Source organism: Camelus bactrianus, chromosome 4 (genome assembly GCF_048773025.1).
Source record: "Camelus bactrianus isolate YW-2024 breed Bactrian camel chromosome 4, ASM4877302v1, whole genome shotgun sequence".
Lineage (NCBI taxonomy): Eukaryota > Metazoa > Chordata > Mammalia > Artiodactyla > Camelidae > Camelus > Camelus bactrianus.
The window spans coordinates 64,718,378-64,743,014 of record NC_133542.1 but is presented as its reverse complement, the minus strand read 5'-3'; positions in this window follow the sequence as shown (position 1 = coordinate 64,743,014).

Genomic DNA, 24,637 nt, shown 5'->3' with positions numbered 1-24,637 from the left:
GCTCAGGTACCCACTCTCGTTGTGGAGTTAGGAGTCAGCCTTGCAGCACGGATCGTGCCCGTGATGTGATAACACTGCCTTGTTGTATGTTTTGGGTTCTTGACTGACTTTTAGTTGTCACAATGTGTTGGGCCATGGAGTTAAACGGAAAAAGCAGGTTACAAAGCAGAAGGAGCCCCGTTAATTGATGATAGCAAGAATCTGTATACACTCCTTGGGAATTCTGAAGGTGTATCCATCAGAAATGGGCTGGATGAGACTTTTTAAAATGATATTGTCTAATATCTCCTCAAGTTACAGGATGCGTTTCACAAGTGTCTTCTGAACAGTGAGGACTTTAACAGGCTGAGAGACCCATTTGCTGGCTCCCTCAAATAGTGTTAGTGATAACAGAAGCTTTATTCCTCGCCCACCTGCCCCTTTGGCAACCATAAGTTTGTTTCTCTTCAATTAAAACAAAACAAAACAAAAGCTAACACTTCCGGAGGATTTCTAACGTGCCCAGGTACTATTCTATACTGTGTGTATATTCGCTCCTTCAACCTTTCCGTAAGAACCTGGTGAAGAAACTGAACACAGAGAGGTTAGGTAACTTGCTCAAGGCCACAGAGCTTGTAAATGGCGAGCCAGGGATTTGTAACCAGGCATCTTGTCTCCAGATTCCATACTCTTGGCTCCTGTCATTCTCATGCTTACTTGGCAGAACCACAAACCTGATCTTAACCAACTCTGCCTATTCTGTGCCTGCCTCCAGAGCCGCCAGTGGGTCTGCAGAAATGCGTTTGGCCATGCTGACTCTTCGCTCTCGATTCCTAAGCGGGAATCTCCCATGAGTCCGCATGCTGCCTGGCGACATGATCCGCTTCCCTGGTCCAGTCACTCTCCCTCTCTTTGAGATGAGTTTTCTCACACCTTCTCCTCCCTCCTCGAACTTCCAATCCCTCATCTCCCCTCCCTCACTCTCCATTTCATGGAGACAGTGAAAGCAATCTGAGGACTTTCACAGGTTTCCACCGCCCACCGCTGCCCTGCCTCCTCTCCTGTCACAACAGAAGCATGGTCCCCACTCCTGAGAACCACCCTCCTTCTCTGTGTGCCAAGGACATGGCTTCCGCAATGGTCCCCTCTCTCGCCTACGCCAGACGTCCCTTCTCTCCTGGATGGTTGGCATCTGTGTGCAAACACGTCAAAATCTCTCCCATGTTAAAGGAAACAACCAACCAACCCAGTTCTACCTGCTCCTTCAGCTGCCTTTTCATTTCTCTGTTTTCCTTTATAACAAAAATTCTGGCAAGATTGGTCTTTACAATTGTCCCAATCTCCCTCCTCCGTTTCCCTCTTGCAATAACCTGGTCAGGCTTCTGCTCCCACCACTCCATCCAAACAGGATTTCCCATGACCCATGACCTCTGCTTGGCTAAAGCCAGCAGTCTAGTCTTCGGCCATCACTAGTTTGTCATATTAGTGTTTGACACAGCTGGACACTTCCACATTCTTAAAGCTCTTTCCTTACTTGGTCTCCAGAACACCTCATCCTCCCCATCTTCACTCTCCTTCACCTGTTGCCTCTCAGTTTCTTAGCTGTTCCTTCTCCAGCCCCGATCCTCTATCATTGGGGAGCACCAGGGTCAGCCCTGGTACCTCTTCTCTGCCCATACCCTCTGCTTTGGTGATCCCATGCTGCCTCCCTGATGCTTTAAGCACCATCTGCAGGACACGACTCCCCAGATGACAGCTCCAGGTTGAACCACATCACTTCCCTGATCTCCAGACCCATTGGTCCACGTCCATGTAGATTTCTAACAGGCATCTTAAAGTTCACACAACCCAGATGGAAGTCCTAGTCCACAGCCACTCCGAGCCTGCTCCTTCCTTGGTCTTCCCATCTCAGGTAGGGTGAACTCCCACTCTACCCTCCCAGTTGCTTGGACCAAATGATTTTGAGTCCTCCTAGACTCCTCTCTTTCTTTCATATGCACATCCCACAGCTCAGGAACTCCTTTTGGTTCTATTTTCAAAGCATACCTGGAAGCCAGTCACGTCTCACCATGCCCACCACCATCCGATAAAATGCATCCCTCTTGGATTATTTCCAACACCTCCTCTTTGCCCTGCTTCCACCCTGAATCCCTACCCTCTGTTCTCAACCCAGCATCCCAAGTGATGCTCTAAAAACAATGGAGTTATTTACAAAACAGAAACAGACTCACAGACATAGAGAACAAACCTATAGTTACCGAATGGAAACAGTAGAGGGATGGATAAATTAGGAGTGTGGGATCAGCAGATACAAACTTATATATATATACAGAGCAGATAAACAACAAGGTCCTACTGTACAGCACAGGTATCTACTATACTCAATAGCTTATAATAACCGATAATGGAAAATAATATACGTATGTATGCCTGAATCACCATGCTGCACACCAGAAACTAACACAACACTGTAAATCAACTATACTTTAATTAAAAAAAAAAACCCAAAACAAATGAACGAGCAAAAAACATATGGCAAACTCTGTCGCTCCTCTGCTTAGAAATCTCCAACAGCTGCCCTTTTACTCCACAAGGAAGCCAAAGCCGTTATCATGACGGCCCAGGCCCAGCGTGAGCTGCCCCAGCCCCATCCCTCAGGCTCCTCTTCTCTGACCTCCTTTCCTGCTCGTCTCCCCCTTGCCCCATCCCTCCAGATGCTCAGTTGCAGGCTTCTTATTCTACCTTGAGCTGGTCCAGCAGCCCTCCCTCCAGGGCCGAGGCACTGGCTGAACATCCTTCCCCGGGCCCTGCGGCAGCTCCCTCACTCCTTCAGACTTTTGCTTGGACCTTCCAAGTGAGGCCAGCTTGACCGAGACGGGACCACCCTCTTCCCCAGAGCCCCGCGATCCTTCCTGCTTTATCTATTTCCACAGCACCCATCAGGATGCTCTACTATAGTATGGTAATCATGCTATAGATTTCACACAGCGTTGATTTTATTGGTTGTCCATCTCCCACGTGCCAAAGTGCTCGTCTCCAAGAGGAGGGGGGTGCTTTTGATCTGCAACCTGCCCCATCGCCAGTGCTAAGAGCAGCGCTTAACACACTCTGGGCACTCCTGATGGGGTATTTGTTGAATAAGTGGATGAATGAAGGAACTCTACACCATGAATGGATCAGGAATAGGCTAGTTTGTATAATACCTTTGGCTTCCTTTTAAGTCTCTCTGGATCACTTTGAAGAATATCTGAAGATTGCAAATCCATCTTTATGTTGTCATCATCTTTTTTTTTTTTTTTAAGCTGTCAGCATCTGCAGCTACTCATCTGTGTCAATGGTGTTTTCAAGATACTGTACAACTGACACTAATGAAAATTATCAGGCTGTTTTGATAAACACAAAAAGAGTGAAGTCAGGGGGTTACAGGTGACAATTGCGGTTTTGTATCAACTTGATCATCCAATTTATTTAATCAAAACAGCCTTGTTCTCATTGATTGACTTTATAATAAGTAAATGTTATCATCTGTGTTTATAAATTAATAAATTCACACAAATAAAACGTTGCTTTAAAAAAAGTCAGCTTTGTATATTGCACTCCATGCAAGGTCTAAAAAATAACTAAAAATAAATGTGCAAACCGTTGACTTGTAGCATCACCTCTAAGAGATCTTTCTCGTTTTCATATTGTCTAAAACGAAGCTGGTCATTTTACTGTGAGGCGAGGAGATACAATAGACCCCTTTGATCTACAGTTTCGCTTTCTGGGGTTTTAGTTACCCAAGGTCAACCACAGTCTGAAAATACTAAATGAAAAATTCCAGAGGTAAACAGGAAGTTTTAAAATGCATGCCTCTCCAAGTAGTGTGGTGAAATCTCATGTCAGCCCGCACGGGATCCCCACCCTCCATGTTGTCTGCTCCTGACATCCAGCCACGGATATTGACATGATGCTATGGATTCAGTGATCCAGGTCCACCCAAAGCAGATGATCCTCCTTCTGACTTAGATCCAGCAAGTCAACAGTAGCCTGATGCTACATCGCAATGCATTCGTCATTTCACCTCACGTCATCTCACCAGGTAGGCATGGTATCAACTCACATCACAAGAAGAAAGGTGAGTACAGTGCAACAGGGTATTTTTAGAGACAGAACATTCACATAGCTTTTATTGTAGTGTATTGCTATAATTGTTTGATTTTATTATTAGTTATTGTTGTTCATCTCTTCCTGAGCCTAATTTATAAATTAGATATTATCATAGGTATGTATGTATAGGAAAAAATTAGTATGGATAGGGTTTGGTTCCATGCACAGTTTCAGCCATCCACTGGGGGTCTTGGTATATATTTGCCGTAGATGAAGTGGGGACGACTGTATTTGCATTTCCCTGATAGGTTCACCTGTTTCTTGCAAAGTCAGCCTCATGTTGGGTCTCTAGAGCCATCCTGAGTACCCCCCTTTCTCCCATCCCAGATCACATCTTCCTGCCCAAGCTTTGAGAATTGATTCTCATTTGCATGATTTACCATTGTGGACATTTACTCTCTACATTCCTAGGAAACCCCAGAACCAGAGCAGATCAAAATAAGAAGGATTTTGTGGATTAGATGGGGAGTTGAGACCAAGGGAGGGGAGGCAACTTGCATGATGCCACATGGAGAATCAGAGATTAAGGTGGGTCAGATCTCCAATCTCCTTTTCTCCAATCCAGAGTTCTTTCCATCCTTGGATGAGCTTTCCAACGATCATCAAGCATCCTTCTTCTCCAGTTAGGAATCTTGCTTATGCCTGAATCACTTAATTAAAAACTGACTTATTTTTCTGTGAAGCACTGTCATGATTGAGAGCACAGACTTGGGAGCCAGTGTCCCTGAGTTTAAAATTCTGGATCCACTGCTTACTTAAATGACATTGAGATAGTTAGTGAATCTTTCTGTTCCTCAGTTTTCTCATCTGTAAAATGGTGAGAAAGGGGAGAATGATAGTAAGATATCAACCCATCTCATAGGGTTATTATAGGATTTAAGAGTTAATCAAAATAAAGTAAGCATTATAAGCATTAGCTGTTACTGTTATCATCAAAAGGATTGGTCCTTGTAAAGTGGCAAATAGTCCTAGGACAGTGGCAGGTCACATCTGAAGACATATCAGTCATTCTCACTTTAGTATGAATGTATATGAATGATTCTATTTCTGGGCTCAAAATCCTTCAATGGCTTCTTGGTACCTAAAGAAATAATCCCAAACTCCTTAATGTGAACTGAAAGGTTTTTTGCACTCTGGACTCTTCTTGCTTTTCCAAATTTATCTCCAGCCACCTTTCCCTGAACTTTACCCTTCAAACATATCAACCTATTTTGCCTTCTCTACTCACCCAAATCTTCCACGTCTCCTTGACTCTGCTTTTGCCATCTACCTGGAATGCCGTTTCTACACATCTACCAGGTTACCTTTTGCTTTTTCCCCAAATCTAATTCAGAAAACTTCCCTGCCTCTCCATCCTTTTCATAACTCTCTCCTCTGTGTCCTGAGTGTTCTTCTATAAAATAATCATAATGATAGTTGGCGTTTATTGGGCATCTACTGGATGTGCCAAGCCCTGGGTGAGGCACTTACCATGAATTTTCATATTTAAGCCTGACAACAATAATGATCTCCCTAAAGACAGATACTATTATCATTTCAATTTTTTGGAAGAGGAAGTACAGGCAGAGACAGAAAGTACCTTTCCCAAGGTCACATGGTCAGTGACAGTGAGAGTCCCCTCCGGTGACTGTCTGAGCCATCTTTGCGACCCCAGTGACAGGTCCGAGGTGGCTACCAAGTAGGAACCCGGTAAAAGTTGGTGCCCTGACTCAGGTTCTGTCCAGCCTCTCTGTTCACTGAGCCCATCACGGCGTGTATGAGCCCACTCGGTCTTCCAAACAGTGTAAAGACCTCTCCGTGTAATTTGCATTTGCCGTCTCCTTTGACAAACTCCTTGAAATCAGTCTGTTCCAAACAGCCTCAGAGCTCCCACTCTTGCAAAAGCTTTGAATACTGCGGCAGAAAATTTCAGGGCTGTTGATATGTCAGATGGAGTTTATTATCACCAGCAGACCTGATGTTGGGAGCTGCGTGAAAGATCTAGAGAATAACATGCCACCGGCTGCCGCCCATTCCTGCAGGAGAGGACCAGGCGTGTCCCGGCGGGAACACAGGGGGCTGTGGAGGTTCTCCTACACAAATGTGGGGGCTTCATCTAAAGCCCCTCCCACATTTCTAGGGATCAGACCATCAGGAAATGTACCATCATGTGTCGGGAAAAGCTTTAGACGAAGAGCCAGAACAACCAAGTTTGATTCTCAGGGTCTGACCTTAACAAATGACTCTTCCTCTCTGAGCTTCCTTTAGAGGAGAGAATTTAAGAATCTTAGGCTTGTGTAAGCTATTTAATTCAATCACTGTTCAAAGCCTTGAGTATACGCTCTCTGTCTCTATAAATATATGTATGTGTGTGTAAATGCTTATGTAGACAAGTCTATGTACATCTGTGTATATATACACATGCAGCTGTGTGTATACACATATACACGTGTAGTATTGCTCATGGTCCCTCCTGAGCTGTGAGTGCAGGAGTGTAGGATGACCTTGGCAGTGACTTGGCCTCAAGCAGTTAGCGGCAGGCGCCGAGGCTGAAAGGCCCTGGTGTAGAGACAGAGAGACCAGCCAGGGTGATGGTGATGGGTCTTATGCCCATGGTGGAAGCTAAAGGAGTGAGCAAAGAAGAAGTCTGCATCGAGATGGAGGGTGTGGAAGTTGGTGGGTGGCACAGGAAGGGAGGCACGTGCAGCTGTAACAGGACAGCCAAACCACTGCAAACTCAGAGCGGGAGGGCCGAGCCCCAGGAGCTCCTGCAGCTTACATCCGAAGCCCACCGTGGACCCAGCACCGTCGCTGCTCCTTTGCTCTCCCTGAGCCCCAGCTGTTCCGCTTCCCCTAGGTAGGCTAATTTTTCAGATGAAATCGCTTAATACCTAGTGTATCAGTTATCCTTTGCTGCATAACAAATAACCCTTTATTATGACTCAGGAGTCTTCAAGTTGGCTGGGAGGTCCTGCTGCCCTGGCTCACACTTGGCTGATGGTGCTGCCAGCGGGTCTGTGGTCAGCTGGCAGGTCAGCTGGGGGCCATTGGGTCTGGCAGGGTGGTGGCTGGGTTGCCTCATCTTTCATCCATGCGTGGCTCACACCCTCCAGCTGCTAGGTCATGGCGGTGGTGGGGTCCAAGTGAGAGAGAGAGAGAGAGGTGGAAAATACCAGTGCTTTTTTCAAAGCTTCTGCTCCCAACAAGTCTGTTACTTTCCCACTGGCAGAAACAAGTTACCTGGCCCCTTCCGGGATCCAAGTGGGAAGACAGTGTAGAGGCTGGATACAGGGAGAACATTCCTTGGGGCCGTTAATGCCATCAGTCTATTTCATCTGGGGTCACTTAAGGGAGTTTCTGGAGAACACCAGCAGAACTAATTAATAATTAAACAAATGTGTATTGAGCCCCTCCCATGGGTTCAATGCTTTTCTAGTACATCACATTGCTGGGGATTCAGAGGTGGACAAAGGAGAATGTTTATCATCCCACCTTCATGTCGAGAGCGATGTCCTAAAGGGGCCTTAAAGAGCTTCCGTTCCAGCCCCTGATTTCCAGATGCCCAGCGTGACAGCCAGAGTGGCGTGGTGGGTCTGAGTCAGGGCACAGCATGAGGGAGGACCGGGTCTCCTGGCTCTCCGCCTCCCCAGTTCTGAGTCCTCCATGCTTATGATGAAAGGACCCTTGCACACGTGACCCACGCCGCTCACTTTCTACCCCCACGCCCCCTCCAGGCCTGCTTAACGTTGACTTAGGACAGAATCCCAGGCTTCCGCAGGAGGACCAAATGCTTGCAGAAGCGTGAATCTCCGAGGTTGTGGAGGGAAGGGCCCGGAGAGGAAATCCATATTCAAAAAATCATTAATTTCACTTAAAAGTCACGTCTGCGCTATTGACTTAACTGGCTGCTTGGAATTTAGTTTATGGTTCCGCTTCGTGGGTTTGGATGCTTGGGCTGCTGGGAGGGAATCCAGGGAGACAGAGGGGGGCTGATACATCAAAGTCATTTGTGCAGCTACCGTGGGTGCTTGCTCAGAGGGAGTGGTTGGAGGGAGAGGGGAGTAGTATTTGTGAAGCCCTCCTGTGCCCCGGTGGGCGCTCTGATCCCCAGTCTGCAGGTGAGGAGCCAGGCTTCAAGGTCACGACTTGCCCAAAGCCACAGAGCTACGAATGGTGGAAAAAGCCCACTGCCTTTTACCCTGGACCCACTAACCACGCGGCACTTCCAGGACCTGTTTTGCCTGGGGGCTTTCAGGGACCATCTCTCAGCCCCGCCCTCAGTTTCCTCTTCTCTCCCAGGCAGTGCAAGGACTTTATTTTCTGAAGGCACAAACTGTTCCCGACATAAAATCATCTCCGAGAAGATATACTTTCCTGGGTGACTTATCGTTCTTTGTGTTTTTAGTGCTTTAAGATTTTTATGTTTCCAATAACCCAAAGAAAGATGATGGATATATAATAACACTGAGCAATAACAGACTGTATTTACAAACACATATATATATGCTCCATCAAATGTACATATTTTTATACCTCTCACCCATCTTTCTGGGGCAGCTGCATTTTTTGAATTACACGGTGTAAGCAATGAGACTATCATCCTGTTCACATATCCATAAATTACCCAGAGGGAGCAGGGCATCCTGAGAGCATCCTGGCTTTAAATCACCTGCATACTTCTCCCTCCTTTTCCTGGGATGGCTCATCTGGGAATCGGGTGGTGGGCACTCTAGAGTTGGGGGAAGAGGGCTGCACTGACAAACAAGAGGTTTGGCTCTCTTTCTGGCTCTATTATCGGCTTGCTGTGTGACCCTGGGAGAGTTACTTCTCTACTCTGGGCCTCTGTTCTCCCATCTGTGGAATAGGTAACTGAAGCCAGAGAGAGGAAGCCCTTGGCCTTGGCAATGACAGCAGGGAGCCCAGACCAAGACGGGGTCTCTCCTGTATCTCCCTGCTGTCGGGGTTCCGGGCATTAAAGCTCTTGTTAATGTCAAGCGCTCCCCCTCTCTTTCTTACTGCAGTGGGATCTGTTGACCCCCCCCCCCCCCGGTCCAAGCACAGCCTTTGGGAAAAGTCACAGATTTGTGGTTTGGAAGGGTAACTTGGCCTCATTCATCATTCCCTGTATTGCATGAATTCGTTTTCAGGCTTGATTTTAACTTCCTAGTAAGCTGTGGAGAAATTGGGACAGTGGAGGGGTAAGTTTTGAAGGTTGCTGACGGCCAAGTTCAGACCTGGGGCCCTGCAAGGGTTAGCAGGCCGAGGCGGAGGACTCCATTGCAGAATCCGGGGAAGGCGGCCCATGCCTTCCAGCCGGAGCATGGATAACCACTAGTGGGACTGTGCGCAGCAGACCCGCCTGCTGTGGTCACAGCTGAATTCAGCCCGAGCAGTCCAGGCTTGTCATGTGCATCTTTAATTTACCCGCCTGGAGCTTTTCAGGTCACCATGCATTATTCAGGAGCCCCTTGTGGATGTAGCATCCGTGGCTCTGGATAAAGAGATGCCAGAACCAATGAAAAACAAAATCCTGTTCCTAAAGAATTCAGAGGCACAGAACTGGGTGACTGTCAAACAAAGGAGCTGTGGCTGGACCCTGTTTTGGGGGATCTCTGCTCCAGCTTTCTCCAGGCTGGCATCTGCAACTGGATCTTTAACTGGGGGTTCTTCCCTTGGGAAAGAGCTGCTGAATAATGGAACCCTCATCCCCCATGCCCCCAGCAGAGGATTGAGCCCCACCCCCACTTGGTTCTCACCAAGGAGAAAAATACGCTGATTGGTATGTTTGTGTGAAGGGTGCCTACTGGGTCTGAAATAGGAGAAGAAATGGAAGAAGATAAAAATGTGTCATTTGAATAGTTTATTAAACAAGTCATCCAGTGCTGCTTTGACTACTTCCTCAGCTCCCTCGGTCCCTGCCTGAGCCCTCCCTGTCCTTTGGCACCAGGCTGAGAACTTCGCATGTAATGCTCACGGCAACCTTGGGAGGGCAGGGCAATTATCCCCATTTTACAGAAGAGGAAACCAAGGCTCAGAGACGTCAAGTTATTTTCCCAAGCCAGTTTACAGGGAGGTCGTTTATTCTGCAAAAGGATCCCAGGGAACAGTGAAATAAGAGAAACCTGTCCAACGGTATGTGATTGACCTGGTTTGCTCTTTGGGCAATGAGGGCTCAGTTCTACTGGGGAGCCTCTGAGGAGTCACAGAGAAGATGGCTCAAAATTGTCTACTCACCATGTGGAAGGGGGGATATTTATGTTCCAGTTTCTATCTCCTGTTGGTCAAAGGATGCCTTGGCGGTTGTTAACTTCTCACACTTCCGGGTTTGTGTGTTGTGGTGGTGAATTTTATGTGTCAACCTGACTGAGTCGCAGATGACCAGATATCTGGCTAAACATTATTTTGGGGTCTGTCTGGGAGGCTGTTTCCAAAAGAGATTAGTATTTGCATCAGCAGAGTAAATAAAGCAGGTGGCTCTCTCCAGTGTGGTGGTGGAACTGGGCATTCCTGTGTGTTGAGGACCAGCATAGAACAAAAAGGTGGAGGAAAGAACTCTGCCTGATTGTTTAAGCTGTGACATTAGTCTTCTCCTGCTCCCAGACTGGGACTTATGCTACTGGTTCCCCTGGTTCTCAGGCCTTCAGACACAGTGGTGCTATTCTGCTGACTTCCCAGGGTCTGCAGCTGGCCGATGAGAGATCGTGGGACTTCTCAGCTTCCAAAACTATATGAATTAATTCCTTGTAACAAATTCCTTTATCTGCCTATCTATGTATCTGTGTATCTATCTATGTATCTATCTACGTATCTAAGTATGTATGTATGTATGTATCTATTATCTATCTATCTATCTATCATATCCTGTTGGTCCTGTTTCTCTGGAGAACCTTGACTAAGATATGCACACCCCAGAATGACTAAGTGATCTTCCAAAGGTATCAGCATATGGAGGCAGAGAAAACCCAGGGTAGAAAGCAGAGACACTATCACTGAGATGAAGTTCTGTCAGGCTATACCTGGCTGCAGTTGGTAGCCACAGGAACAGCTAGGGCAGAAAAGTACACCAAGAGGAGGTAAGACAGGCCATTAAAAGAGGTCTGATACAGTCCATCTCCTGCACTGCAGTACCCAACATTAAGTCCAGTCTGCCATGGAGTCTACACGGTAGTAGTTGGCTGAAATCTCCGTGAAACCCTCAGTATAGATGAATTGATCAAATTCCAGTCCCTACTGCTGCCTCGGGTCCTAAGGCCATAATTCTCTTCATTATCTCTTACTTCCAGCAGCCTTTCTAGAATTCCTTTACCTTTGGGTAATTTTGTTACTTGTTTTCTGGTTGTTTTGTAGTTCTTCTCCAATTAACATTTCTCGTTAAGCTAGTTGAGTGGTGACAAAGTCTTTTACTTTTTGCTTGTCTGGGAAACTATCTCTTTTCCAATTCTGAATGATCACTTTGTCAGGTAGAATATCCTTGGCTGTAGGTTTTTTTTCCCTCGCAGCACTTCAAATACATCATGCCAATCCCTTCTGGCTTGCAAAGTTTCTGCTGAAAAATCAGTTGATCACCTTACAGAGGATCCTTTTTATGTGACCCTTTTGTTTCCTCTTTCTGCCTTTAAAATTCGCTCTTACCTTTAATTTTACCACTTTAATTATGATAGATCTTAATGTGCATCTGCTTGGGTTCATCTTGTTTGGGATTCTTTGTACTTTCTGTACCTGGATACCCGTTTCCTTCTTCAGGCAATTTTCAGCCATAATTTCATCAAGTACATTTTGTGCCCCTTTCTCTCTCTCTTCTCCTGGGACCCCCTATAATGTGAATGTTAGTACACTTGATGTTTCAGAGGTCCCTTCAGCTGTCCTCATTAATTTTTTTTTTTCTGTTCTCATTGGGTGATTTCCTCTATTCTATCTTCTAGTTTGCTTATGTCTTCTTCTCCATCATCTAATCACCTGTTAATTTCTTCTAGTGTATCTTTCCATTTCAGTTATTATATTCTTTGGCTCTGATTGGTTCTTTTTTACATTTTCTAGTTCTTTGTTGAAGTTCTCACTGTGTTCGTTTATTGTTTCCCCAAGTTCTGTGAGCAAGTTTGTGACTATTGCTTTAAACGCTTTATCAGGTAAATCACTTATCTCCATTTTACTGGGATTTTTTTCCTGGGGTTTTATTTTGTTCTTCTATTTGGAATATATTCCTCTGTCTTCTCATTTTCTTTGACTTTCTCTGTTTGTTGCAATGAAATTATGTGAAACAGATACCTATCCCAGTCTTGAAGGCCCGCCCTTGTGTGGGAGGGCCCTTATACAGTCTGCGTGCACCTAGTGGCTTTGGTAGGGGAGCTGGATCTAAAGTGAGCTTGGGCCATGTCTTCTCCCAGGGTGCGCTGGTGGCTGCTGCCTTGGTGGGGATAGGGCTGGAGCTGGAGGGGCTGTAGTCAGAACCCCGAGGAGAGCTGGAGCCTCTCCCCTGGTGCAATGGTGGTCTCCACCCTGTTGGAGGGTGGCACTGGGGACTGAGAGGCTGGAGCTGCAGCTGTGAGCAAGCCTCATTGTCCCCAGAAGGATAGCAACTACTACTTTGTTGAGTCGGTGGGTGGAGACAGATTTTAATCCTATATCAGCTTATTTCTGAAGACTCTGCTCTATTGGCAAGACTAGAATTGCTGCTCAGGACATGGAATCCTTTTCTTTCTTTCTTTCTTTCTTTCTTTCTTTCTTTCTTTCTTTCTTTCTTTCTTTCTTTCTTTCTTTCAGTTGGGGGGGTAATTAAGTTTGTTTGTTTGTTTGTTTGTTTATTTATTTATTTATTTATTTATTTATTTATTTAATGGCGGGACTGAGGATTGAGCCCACAACCTTGTGCATGCTAAGCACACACTCCACCACTGAGCTATACCCTCCCCCTTTCCTTCTTTAATTGTACTAATTTTCTGACCACAAATCCTCCCTTGCTTAAAGAGGGCTTAGCTATAAGCATCTTCTTCATCGTTGGTTCTTGGGTTCAACACTCATGATGATCAAACTCATGCAGCAGTCATACTTTTGTGGACCTGGGTCCTTGAGCAAAGAGTTGTTCTCCAAGAGCAGTACTAGGGTTCCCTAAGCTCTGAATCTTTCAGAAATTATCAAAGCTTATCTCTCCAGGGTCTATTTCTCAGAGGGAAGGCTTTGAAGGAGTGACATGATCAAAGTTTTGTTGTAGAACTCGTAATGGATGACATTGTTTGGACAACAATTGTGTGCCAGGTGCCATTCTAAACACTTTACATATAGCAAATCATTTAATCCTTGCAATAATCCTATGATGAAGGTACAACATTCATGCCCAATTTTCACTTGAGAAAACAAACAAACAAAAGCCCATAATCAAGTACAGAGATGTTAAGTGTCTTGCCTGAAGTCACGTACCCAAAAGTGGGACAAGAACAACGATGTTAAGTGTTTTGCCTGAAGTTGTGTGCTTAGAACTGGAACAAGAAGTCTAAAACCAGAGCCTGCACTGTAACCTTTATGCATGCAACCTCATTTAGGCTGAGGTTTGCAGGAGGATTGTAGGCTGCCAGGCTGGAGGCAAGGAGACCAATCCATAATGATTGGAGAAAGTCACGTGGTGAACTAGACAGAGATTAGGGAATCTAGAAAGTAGAGAGTCTGGAGTATTGGAGAGTAATTTAGGCAATTGACTCCATAGGATTTGATGTTCTCGAGTCTTTGTTAGTACCCTGTTCACCTCCCTTGAGCCCCACCACTTCCTGGTTTACTTCCAATGGTAGTATCTGTATCTTTTTGCCTGAAGTCTTTCTCTGAAGGTGGGGGGACTGCCTGTGGGTAAGACAAGATGTAAGTGCCAGGGAATTAACACCACCCCCACCCCCACCAGGAGTGCCCTTCACCAACAAAGGATGTTGTGACTCTGAGTCTCGTTTCTACATCATTTCCTCAAGTTTCCATGTGGAGTTAAGCTTCAATTGCTCACAGCACAGATGGCTTGATAAAATAGATCCAAGGTTGATTTCATTTTCTTCCTTGTCTCACTTCCCTACTTCTTTACCCAGGCTTTCCTGCACCTTCCAAATAAACTGCTTGTATTTAAATCCTTGTCTCAGGGTTTGCTTCTGGAAGAACCTAAACTAAGACAGAGGAAGATGATTACGGGAAGTAAAGAAGATGTAAAGAGTCAAAGATACTTCTGAAAGATGAAGTGTCTGGCTCGGGTGACATTCCCTGAAACCTGGAACTCCGGGGCAAGAGTGCATTTGAGTGGGGTGGGGAGGAGACAACAAACTATGCTTATGACCTAGTGGATCTGAGATGCCTGTGAAACATCTTGGAAGGGGTGCTCTGCAGGATGTTGGTGCTGTGGGTCTGGCATTCAGGAGAAAGTTCTGGGCTGAAGAGAACCTGTGTTAGAATCATCAGAGTAATTCATGATTCACCTCAAGCTGCGGGCGTGCCTCTCCCTGTACCATCTCCTGAATCGTGTCTGATCTTTTCTCCTTGACTCCTACTCAAACGGAAGGAGAGAAAGTGGGGGTGCTTATGTGGGTGGGAGCTGAGAAAGTGCTCATTACAGGGAAGAGAGAGGAAGCACGTTTATACTGATGGAGCATTTATTGAAGTTTTGTCAGTGGAGGCAAGCAAATTGCTGATGCATTACAAAAAATGTTTTTGGGAAGATTTACCCTGTCCTACAGGGACCGTTTTTTAAATAAATGTTGTGGTCAGGAGTGTTGGTGTCATTTTTCTCAGCTGGTGCTGTAGACGCTCTGAGAGTCTATTGGAGAAATCACGTGGGCTTCATGGGGCCAGCACGGAGATAACATCGTGCCTTATTTGCATCCTGTGCTCTTAGAGTAGAACATGTCTTTAAAGAAGGCTGGTCTAACATCCTACCCGACAGATGCTGGGATTCCTCTGTTATATCTCTAATTGGGGGTGGTTGTGCCTGAGCTTAGACTCCCTGGGTGATGAGCTCATTTCTTTACAAGGAGGACCATCTTAGTGGTTCAATAAGCTTTCATTGTCTAGTAGTTCTTTTCTGAAGCTGAAATATGCCTCTCCATCATTTCCACTCATGGGCTCTAACATTACTCTCACACAAGCGCCCCACTGACCTCCTCTTCTCCCTGTGCGTAGGAAAGCCTTGTAAAGAGCTAGAGGTAGTGACTTGCCAGGCTCCCTTGAGTCTTCTCTTGTTTGGACTGAACTTGCTTTTGGTAGTTTTGTCCCCAAAGCTGGGGAGTCAGTCCTTCCTAGGTAGTGGTCAACCCCGGGTCAAGAGCTCAAAGCCAGAGAGTCTGACAACCTGGAATGTGAGGGCTGTCATGTGGGCTACTCAGCCCCAGGGGGCATCAATCCTGTTGCAGGCATCCTGCACCACCATACCTGGCAGGCTTGAGGGTGGGTTTCTACTTCTTCTCAGCAACTTTACAGAAACACACAGCTGCTTGTTAGATAGAAAGAGAGTTATGGAAAGAGAGAGAGAGAAAATGTCTAGAAAATCAAAATGAATGATCTTATGGCCAACTTGTCTCTCAGGCCAGAAGGCTGGTGACATCTCTAATACCTCCTCAAGTCCCTTTGAGTTTGCCTTCTTCTAAATACATCTCGTATTTACCAACTTGTCTCCATCTCCCTTGTCACCATTCCATCTAGTCTGCCACCATCTGGATTCCTCAACAGCCTCGCCTCTGCTCTCCCTCCACACCTTCCAATCCATTCTCCATGTAGCAGCTGCACTTATCTTCCGAAAACTCAAATTCACCAAGTCTCTTCCTTGGTTAGAAGGCTCCAGAGGCTTCCCAATGTTCTTAGGCCAAAGACCAACATTTTCTGTAAAGCATTGCATGATCTTGGGCCCGATTCTCCTGCTGAGTTTTCCCCCAGCTGAGGGGGGTCATCGTGATTGGATGGGTCTGGTGGTAGATAGCGGGACACTTCAGAGCAGGACTTTTCAACTTCAACACTATTGAAATTTGCAGCCAGATAATTCTTTGTTGTGGGGGGTTGTCCTGTGCATTATAGAATGTTTAGAAATGTCCCTGAGCACTACCATTAGATGCCATAGTCCCCCTTTCCCCCAGTGGTGACAATCAAAAATATTTCCAGACACTGTCGAATGTCTCCTGGGGGACAAAATAGCTCCCAGTTGAGAAACGTTGCTTTAGAGAGAGACCAGAATTGAGTCCACTCCCAACTCTGCCTTTTGCTGGTTGTGTGATCTTTGGGTGGGGGGGTCACTTCAGCTTTCTGTGCCTCAGTTTCTCATCTACAAAATGGAGTTACAAATAGGAGCTGCTACCTGGGAATATGGCAATCAAATCAGATCATTCAGGTACAGTGCTTGGCCGCAGAGCCCCGAGTTATTTTAAGTGTCCTGTTATTATTATTGCTATTACTGTTGTTGTTGGTTTTCTCAACATTCCCACTCCAGCAGAACTTTGGGGGTGGGCTGATGCTGAAGAGAAAAGTCCTTCAGGTCCACATAACTGCCACCTGCTCCCCAACTCCCCCTGTAAAAAACCGCAGCTTTTTCCCAAGCCAGGAAAGAAATAAACCTGTATTTTTTTTTTTTTTTTTTTCTGAAAAGTCAGTTTCTTGAGGGAATGAGCATAAACGGGCTCTCCTCCTTTGGGAAACAGTGGCCTTTTCCAGGGGCCGATTTAATCTTTTGGAGACAGATGAATATGAGCTATCTTAATCCTGCAATGCTACCAGGAGAGCTGGGGAGCCGGAGAGAACTTCAACAGGGCCGTAGAGACTCTTAGGGAGTTTCACTTTGAGACTTGAACTCCCCCCTGTGACGCATTCCTGGAAATAACAACTCGGGCTGATAGGAAGGAACGTCATGGGTAGAAAGGGGGAAGGTCACGTCCTTCCCAGGATCATGATCAGTTCTCCAAAGCAGGCAGGTGCCCTGGATAGGATCCCTCTGTCTCTGAACCCTCTCTCCGCCCTCCTCCCCACTGCTCCGTGTCCTGGGAGGCCGACCTTTAGGGACGCATCAGTGGGCCCCCTTGCATTTTGGATTCCTATTGGGTTTGACCAGTGGGGAAGCAACAAGCTGGAGGTCCACGGGTGGGAGGAGCCAGAGGTCAGACTCGTCTCCCTTCCCTTTCATCCCTCCCTAGCCAGGCCCCTTCAGCCACGCTGTCTGGCTTTTGGTAACTGCTTCCTTCCCCTCCTCTCAGCCTCAGGAGTGTTGACTCCAGAATCCTGCACTAGCCTTTGTTGGTTTTCGTTAGTCTTGCCCTTCCCTTTAGAAATCAGAGACGTATGGTGGAGGGCTGTTTGGAAGAGATGGCGCCAGAGGCAGAAGAGTCTATGTGGACGTTGCAGAGAAGTTGGGGTCGGCGATGCTGCCAGTCTAGATGGGCACAAGGGGAGCCGTGGAGAGACGTGGACAGACGGGAGGAAGTTTTAGAAGATAGAGGTTATTAACAGGGACTGGGAAGAAAGGACTAGTTAAGAATGACCCTTTGGAACTAGTTGTCTTGTGGTTTTCCACATTCTTGTACCTTAAATGTCAAAGCTAGACCCCAAATTTCAGACAACAAACCAGACCCTACAGCTCATTCTGCCTCAAGTCCCTCTGCCCTGAGGGTCCTCATCCTCCTCTGATCCTGTGACCTTAATTTCAGCACTAGTCATTGAAAAAAAAAACTTATTGAACACCTACTGCATGCCAGGAACTGTTCACTGGGTACCACAGCGGTGAACAAGTCAGACAAGATCCCCACCCTCCTGGGTGCTAACATTTGAATGGGGAAGACAAACAATAAGCAGATAAAAGAAGAAGGTGATTTCAGAAATGAGTGCTGTGAAAGCAGTAAATCAAACAGGGTCAAGTGACAGAGAGTAACCGGGCTGGCCAGACGGGGTAATGGAAGGAGGTGTCTCCAAGGGGGTGCCATGATGTAGAAACATGGAGAGAGATGAGGGCAGGGATCGTGGGGGAGGTCATTCCAAGTGCATTGGAGAACTGAAAGGAGAGTGACATCGGATGGTAGCTGGGGGTGAAGTCAGGAAACTCTTCCGTGGATTGAGCACGTGAACCGTGTGGACCTTAGCAAGGGGTTTTGATTTTATTTTCAATTCACTTTTGCTGCTGTAGCAAGAACAGATGGTAGAGGGCAGGAGCAGAAGCAGGGAGACCATTTGTGAGGCTCTTGTGTCAGCATGGGCAAGAGATGACGGTGGCGTGCATAACCGTGGAGACGCGGGAGTGAAGAACCCAGTGGGCAGCTGTATGGATGACACATGGGGGATGGCGGGGGGAAGTGAGCAATCCTCTAGGTCATGGGCAAGCTGCTGGCATCACCTGTCTGGAGTCCGTGCCATTTGACCTTTCCCCTACTGTTGGGTTGTCATCTCACCATGGGCAATGGAGTGGCATTACTTATCTCACGATGGCCTCGAGGGGCACTGTGTCTCTCCAGACCATCCTTTTCTTCTTCTGTTCAAGGGTGGGCATCCCTTCCCAAGACCGGGCCACCTTGCTCCAAGGTGGGCATCCCTCACCTTTGCTCCCAGGGTATCCATACCTCTTATTTTTCTTCTCCAAAGAATCTGGCAAAAATATTTCCGGGGTCTCAAGCTTTTCTTACTGTTCTTCACAGCCAATGTGATTTAAAAAAAAAACAAAACAAAACAGGGAGGCTGCGGATTATTGTAAGTCCGGGACGCAGAGAGACCAAAGGACTCCTCCTGGCTGGTAAAGCTCCGCAGTCATCTAACACAGTGCCAGAAATGCCACTGTTTTTGAGCCTCCCCTTCAGCTTAATCATGGTTCTCTTCAAATGCAAATGTGGCTAGGATGGGCATCGCCCATCAGCCTCAACCTGCTTATCAAAGGCTTTGTCATCCCTAATACAAGGAAATCAACCAGCTTGAAGATTTGATAGCTGGGGATGGTAGAAAGGGCACAGAATTTGAAGCCAGAAAGATGCACCTCTGAGTCTTAGCTCTGCCCACTTACCAGCTGTGTGACCTTGAAAAGATTCTTCATTTCCCTGACCCTCCGATTCCCCATTGTAAACGGGGGCTCAAGCACCCTGCCCTGGCACCCTTGCGGGAAGGTTAAGGGCGGTGTAAGCAATGCCCCCGGCACCGAGTTCCCTTCCTTCTCTTCCCTTGATCTTGGTCTCTTGCTGCGTCCTGTCTGCCTGACCACAGCTCTTCTTCCCCCTTTGGTCCTGGATGGTTATTAAGCAAGTCTTGGCTGAGACATGGCCTATGGCAACCTCTCCTCACCGAGGCTGCCAAATGTCAGCCCCTCTCTAATAAAACTTTCTCTCCCCTTTGGGCTCAGAGGACGGCTGGCCAGTCTGATTGTGCCCGTCCCTCCGTGATTAAGGTCCGCAATCAGCCCAGCTGCTTGATGGAATCGGCGCCGGCTGATTAGCAGGGCGCACTTTGGCCTCAGGTTAATGGATGAGCTCACACTGTGGCTGCAGAGTAATTACCAGTTAAAAGGTCCGAGGCCAGGGCTCCATGGTCTTGGGGAGGCCTGGCCCCATTTAAATGCAGAGTCAGGAAAATAATCTGATATCAGCCAGCAGCACCCAGCTAAGGAGGGGGGCCCAGCACCCTGTGAATGTGGCCTGAGGGTTCCAGGCTCATCCTCAAACCGGCCAGATGGACTTGACTTGTCTTCAGGGAGGCAGGTTAGGGGTGTGGCAAGAGCAGCTTCTGGGGGGTCAGATAGACTCAGAGGGGAATTCCAGCCGAGCCACCCATTCCCCAGCAATGTTTGACACGGCGATGAAACCCTCTGTGCTCCGATGTCCTCATCTATGAAATGAAGTTAAAAATGTCTGCTGCATCTGGGGGAGTGGAGCTCACTAAGGACTGATGGCCCGTGGTACCAGCACAGATGGTCTGCCCCCTCCTGGTACTGTGTCCCTGGTGGGTCAGGATGCTCTGCCCAGACTGCTCCTGGCAGTTGATTGACTTCACAAGTCTTTGCTGAGTACCTATTGTGTGTCAAGTATGCTGCCACATGAAGGAATAAGACACTGGCTCAAAATTCAAGGAGCTCACGGAGTTGTGGTCGGGTGAAGGGTGAGTAGGGGCGGGATGTCAGGCTAAGACACCGACCCTGAACTGGAGCTCTTCACCTAGACTGCAAAGCCGAGATGCTTCCTGGAGGGGGCGATACTGACACCGGTGCTGTGGGTGGAGAGGTGCGGAAGTGACATTTCAGGCTATGAGAACCATCCATGGAGAGGTCCAGAAGAGAGGGGCCAGGAGGCGTGTTTGCAGACGACAACAAAAAGGGCTCGGTGCCTGAGACCCCGCTAGGTGAGTGAGTTCACGACTGAATGTATGAACAAGAGAGTGAGTGAAGTGTGAGAGTGAGTGGGTGAGTGAGTGAATTGGGGAATCAGTGAATGGGGAGATGAGTGATTGAGTTAGTGACTGAATGAATGAATACTCCAATGGAGGAATGAGTGAACGAATGAACGATATGGAGAATGAATGAATGCCTTGCAGCTTTGCTCTGACGTCACCGTTTCCTTACTGGAAATTGCAGTCTCCCCCTTCCTACCCACAGTCTCCATCATCCTCCCTCTGCTGTTTAGGGTTCTTTTTTCCACAGCACTTAACTCCCTCTACAGACATATAATTTCCTGATTTATTATATATATTGTTTATTGCCCATGCCTCTCCTCTTATCCACCAAGACAGTTTCTTAAATCAATTTTGTTCATGTTTGTATCTCTTATACAGTGCCTTGGCACACAATAGTTTCTCAACAAATGCTTGTGGAATGAATGAGTTTCCTGACAGTGAGGCAGCCAGGGAGAGGATATCCAGAGCCCATTCCTCAAGCCCTGCAGCCATGCTCCCATGAATGGGTGCTCCCTGCCTTCTTTCTAGACCTTCCTTTTCAGAACTCAGCAGCCCAGACACCCGGATCCTCAGAGATGCTGCCCTGGGTCTATCAGGCACCACCCCGGAGGGAAGAAGGGAGGCAGTGGGAAGGCAGGAGCTGCTGGTGAAAGCAATTCTGTCTCCTCCAGCCATCTCAGCAGTGGCCACTTGTCAGAAGAACCGGCAGGGGAAGAAAATGACAAAAAAAATCGAGTTCAATTTATCACCTTCCAATCAGGTTGAATAAGAGACCAGAGCTACTTGGTTTTGAAGAACCCTCCCTGCTTCCCCCGTGCAGAACAAACACCACTAAATGCCTCTCCATCCGCACCGCTGAGTGTTGCAACTTTGCTGCCAATTAAAGGGCTCCCTGCCGGTGGGGCTGATCCCTGGTTCCTTTGGGGGTGGGGGGGTGGGCAATGGAGAGAATGAAATCATTAAAATGGGAGAACAAAGGAGGCCGGGTGAGTTCAAAAGGGATTAACGCACAGCAAGAAAGGCTGCCTTTCTGGGGCATTGACGCCTGGGGTTGGCTGGGTGGCTCTGGCAGAATTTACCTCTGGCCCAGATGCCTGGTGGACAGGGGTGCACCTACATGGAAGGCTTTTGGGGGCACCCCGAATCTCTCTGTACTAACGAGCCCCTTTTTCCTTGGTTCACCAGCTCGTAGGGGGCAGGAGTTGAAATGATTTCCTGACCTCATTGAGCCAAACTTTGCCTCAAACCAACGCTTCAATCTGTTATTCTGAAGTCACCTTACAGGTCTGACGATCCCTGCTTACATGCCTCCTGCGATGGGGAGCTCTTTCCCTCCTGCAGCAGCACCTCTCCCATCTTAGTATAACCCCACCTTCTGCAGAGTCCTTTATGATGACAATGATGACATGAACTCTGCGTTTACTGAGCACTTGGTACGTGCAGGCACCGTTCCAGGAGCTGCATAGGGACTGGTTAATTTCCTCTGTTCATCTTGCCCGACACTCCTCTTTGCTCTCACTCTCCAGCCAGCTAGCTACCCCTTCAGGGTCTCAGCACAGGCTGATCCCTCTGTCAGGACAGAGTGTGGTGGGGTGAAACGGGATGATGAACGTGAAAGCACCTAGTACATCGCTGCCCACACCGAGGGTCCAGCAAATGACATTTTTATTGTCCACCGCCAGTACCAGCTTCAGCTGACTATGAAAGAAAGTATTTCTTTTTTCTCAGAGGCTCACAGTTGTAACATTTATTTTACTATCCACCTGGATGCTTATTTTTCATCTCTCAAGGTTTTAAAAGTATCCAAGATCTATGGAGTGGGGTGAAAAAGTGTCGTCACATTCTGGCATAATTAAAGGGCAACATTATCATCTGTTTGTCACCCCCCCACCATCATCATTATCATCACCACCATCATCGCCATTGTCAGCATCGTCACCACCACCACCATCGCCATTTTCATCACCACCATCATCTTTGTCAACATTGTCACTGCCACTACTACCACACCCATCGTCACCATCATTATCACCTTCATCATCATTAAAGGCCACTATATTTTGAGCCACCTATTTTGTGTCAGGCATGCTATCAATTGCTTTACATCTGTTTTATCTAATCTTCCAAATGACCTTTCCAGTTGAGGAGACGAAAGCTTAAAGAAGCAAAATGCCTTGCCCAAGTTTACATAGCGGCTAAAATGTCCCAGTCCAGATTTGAACCTATGTTGGTCTGACTTCTTAGCCCAGATACTTTTTATTGAGCCACTGGTCCACACACCTTCAGCTTTCTGTTCCTTTACCAGCTTAAAAAGATGCCTCTGTGAAATCCTGACTACACCTGACTTCATGCATTCCACACAACTGTAACAAATCTAGGTTTAATTTAAGGTTGGCTTCCACAGGACTTGAAGGCAAGGCTTTTAAATCTTTTTCACATAAACTTCTCTTCCCCTGTGTTTCTTCTATCTTGAGCTTAGGCAGCTGGCTTTGGGAACAAAGTGCAAAAGTTTTACATCCACTGTTACGTATCAAGTACTGCCCACCTTCTGGACCCTGTCCCACTCCCAAAATGGAGCCATTTGAGCCCCACCTGTAACCTCATCTTGCCCCAAGGGCTTGGACTGTCTCTGACATGAGGCAAGAGGGGCCCCGACCTCATGCTCTGGGACTGAGCCCCATTCCCTCTGCCTCTCTTCTGGTCCGTATCTGAGACGTCCTGTTTTCTATTCCAAGTCACGTTTCTATTTGGTACGTCCTGCTTACCCAAGCCCTTCGGTTGAAGCCCAGGTCTTGCTTCTCCTGGGCTTCATGATTCTCCCTCTCTACCCCAAGACTTGGCTGGGGGCCAGGATTAGTTGGAAGGTCACTTCATCTATGAAGGTTTTCCCAACCCCAGCCCCTTATCTCCAGGGGTAGCACTGGCCTCATTCTCCTTTGTGAATTGGGACACTGAACAGGTTCCACTGTAGCATCTGCCTCTCCATGCCTTCGTTTCTCTAACTCCCTGTCCAAACAGTGAAATGAGATGATTTCAAGCTGGTTCCTTCTAGTCCCACCTTCATCTGAGGTTGAGACTTTTCTTTCAGTTCAAGATCATCCCATGAGATGCCTAAGGCCTCCATCCTCTGCTCTGGGGACCTTGTGAGTGTCAAAGACCAGAGACCACGGGTGATTTTCAGGGGATGGACCAATCAGAGGCATAGCCTGAAGGGCACAGAACAATGCCACTGTGAGCTAGATGACTGATGGCTGATGGGGCTGATCCCAGACCAGTGAGGTCCCCTCGGGTGCTGCTGAGTTGGCTGGTGTTTGTAGACCCGTCACCTTATGTACAAGGTCCTCTTCTTTCTCTAAGCAATCTCCACTCCACCCTCTCCGGTCCTCATGGTCCCTTTTCTCCCTTTCTTCGTTTTCTGTCCTTTACGTGATTGCTGCGATCAGAAAATGTAGTTCTGCTGGTTTACCCTTTTTGCCTTTGGCAGTGTTCACAGAAACCTTTGGTGTACATTCCACAGAGGATGATTTATACCTACTTGTGCAGCCTGGGGAGTCGGGGAGAGGAGAGGCCCTCAGGGTCCAATTGAAAGAATTTGGGGGCCCCAGAGTCTGGGAGCAAGCACAGAGATTAATATGTACAAGCATTCCCTACCACACTGCCTTTCCCATAAGAGCAAGGATTTGGTCTCATTTATCTTTCTCTGCACACTTAACCTGGTGCTGGGCCCACAGCAGGTGCTCAGTAAATGCTATAAGTGATGGAATGAATGCAGATCTCGCTTTCTGGCTCTGACTTCCACCTGCCATCATTTCTGGATGTTGCTCCTAGGCACCTGAGATCATGCTAACTCATCTAAGGAACTCTCTCAAGTCCCCTGAGTAGCCACCTGAGCTGGAAGTGGTGGGCCTGGAAGTGAACTTTGCTCTTCTCTGCTGATGTTCCTTCTATTTGTCAATCATCTCTCTTGTTCCCTAAAAAAGCTATGAGAACTATACCATTTATACACTTTTTTTTTGTATGCCTCCTTGGATGCTTATTGGCCGTAATTCTTCAGGTAGTTACTTCACCTCTCTGTACCTCAATTTCTTCATCTAGAAAATGGGGATAATGATAGTATCTATTTAAGGGTTATTGTGAATGATTAGCTAATTTAATATATGTGCAACACTCT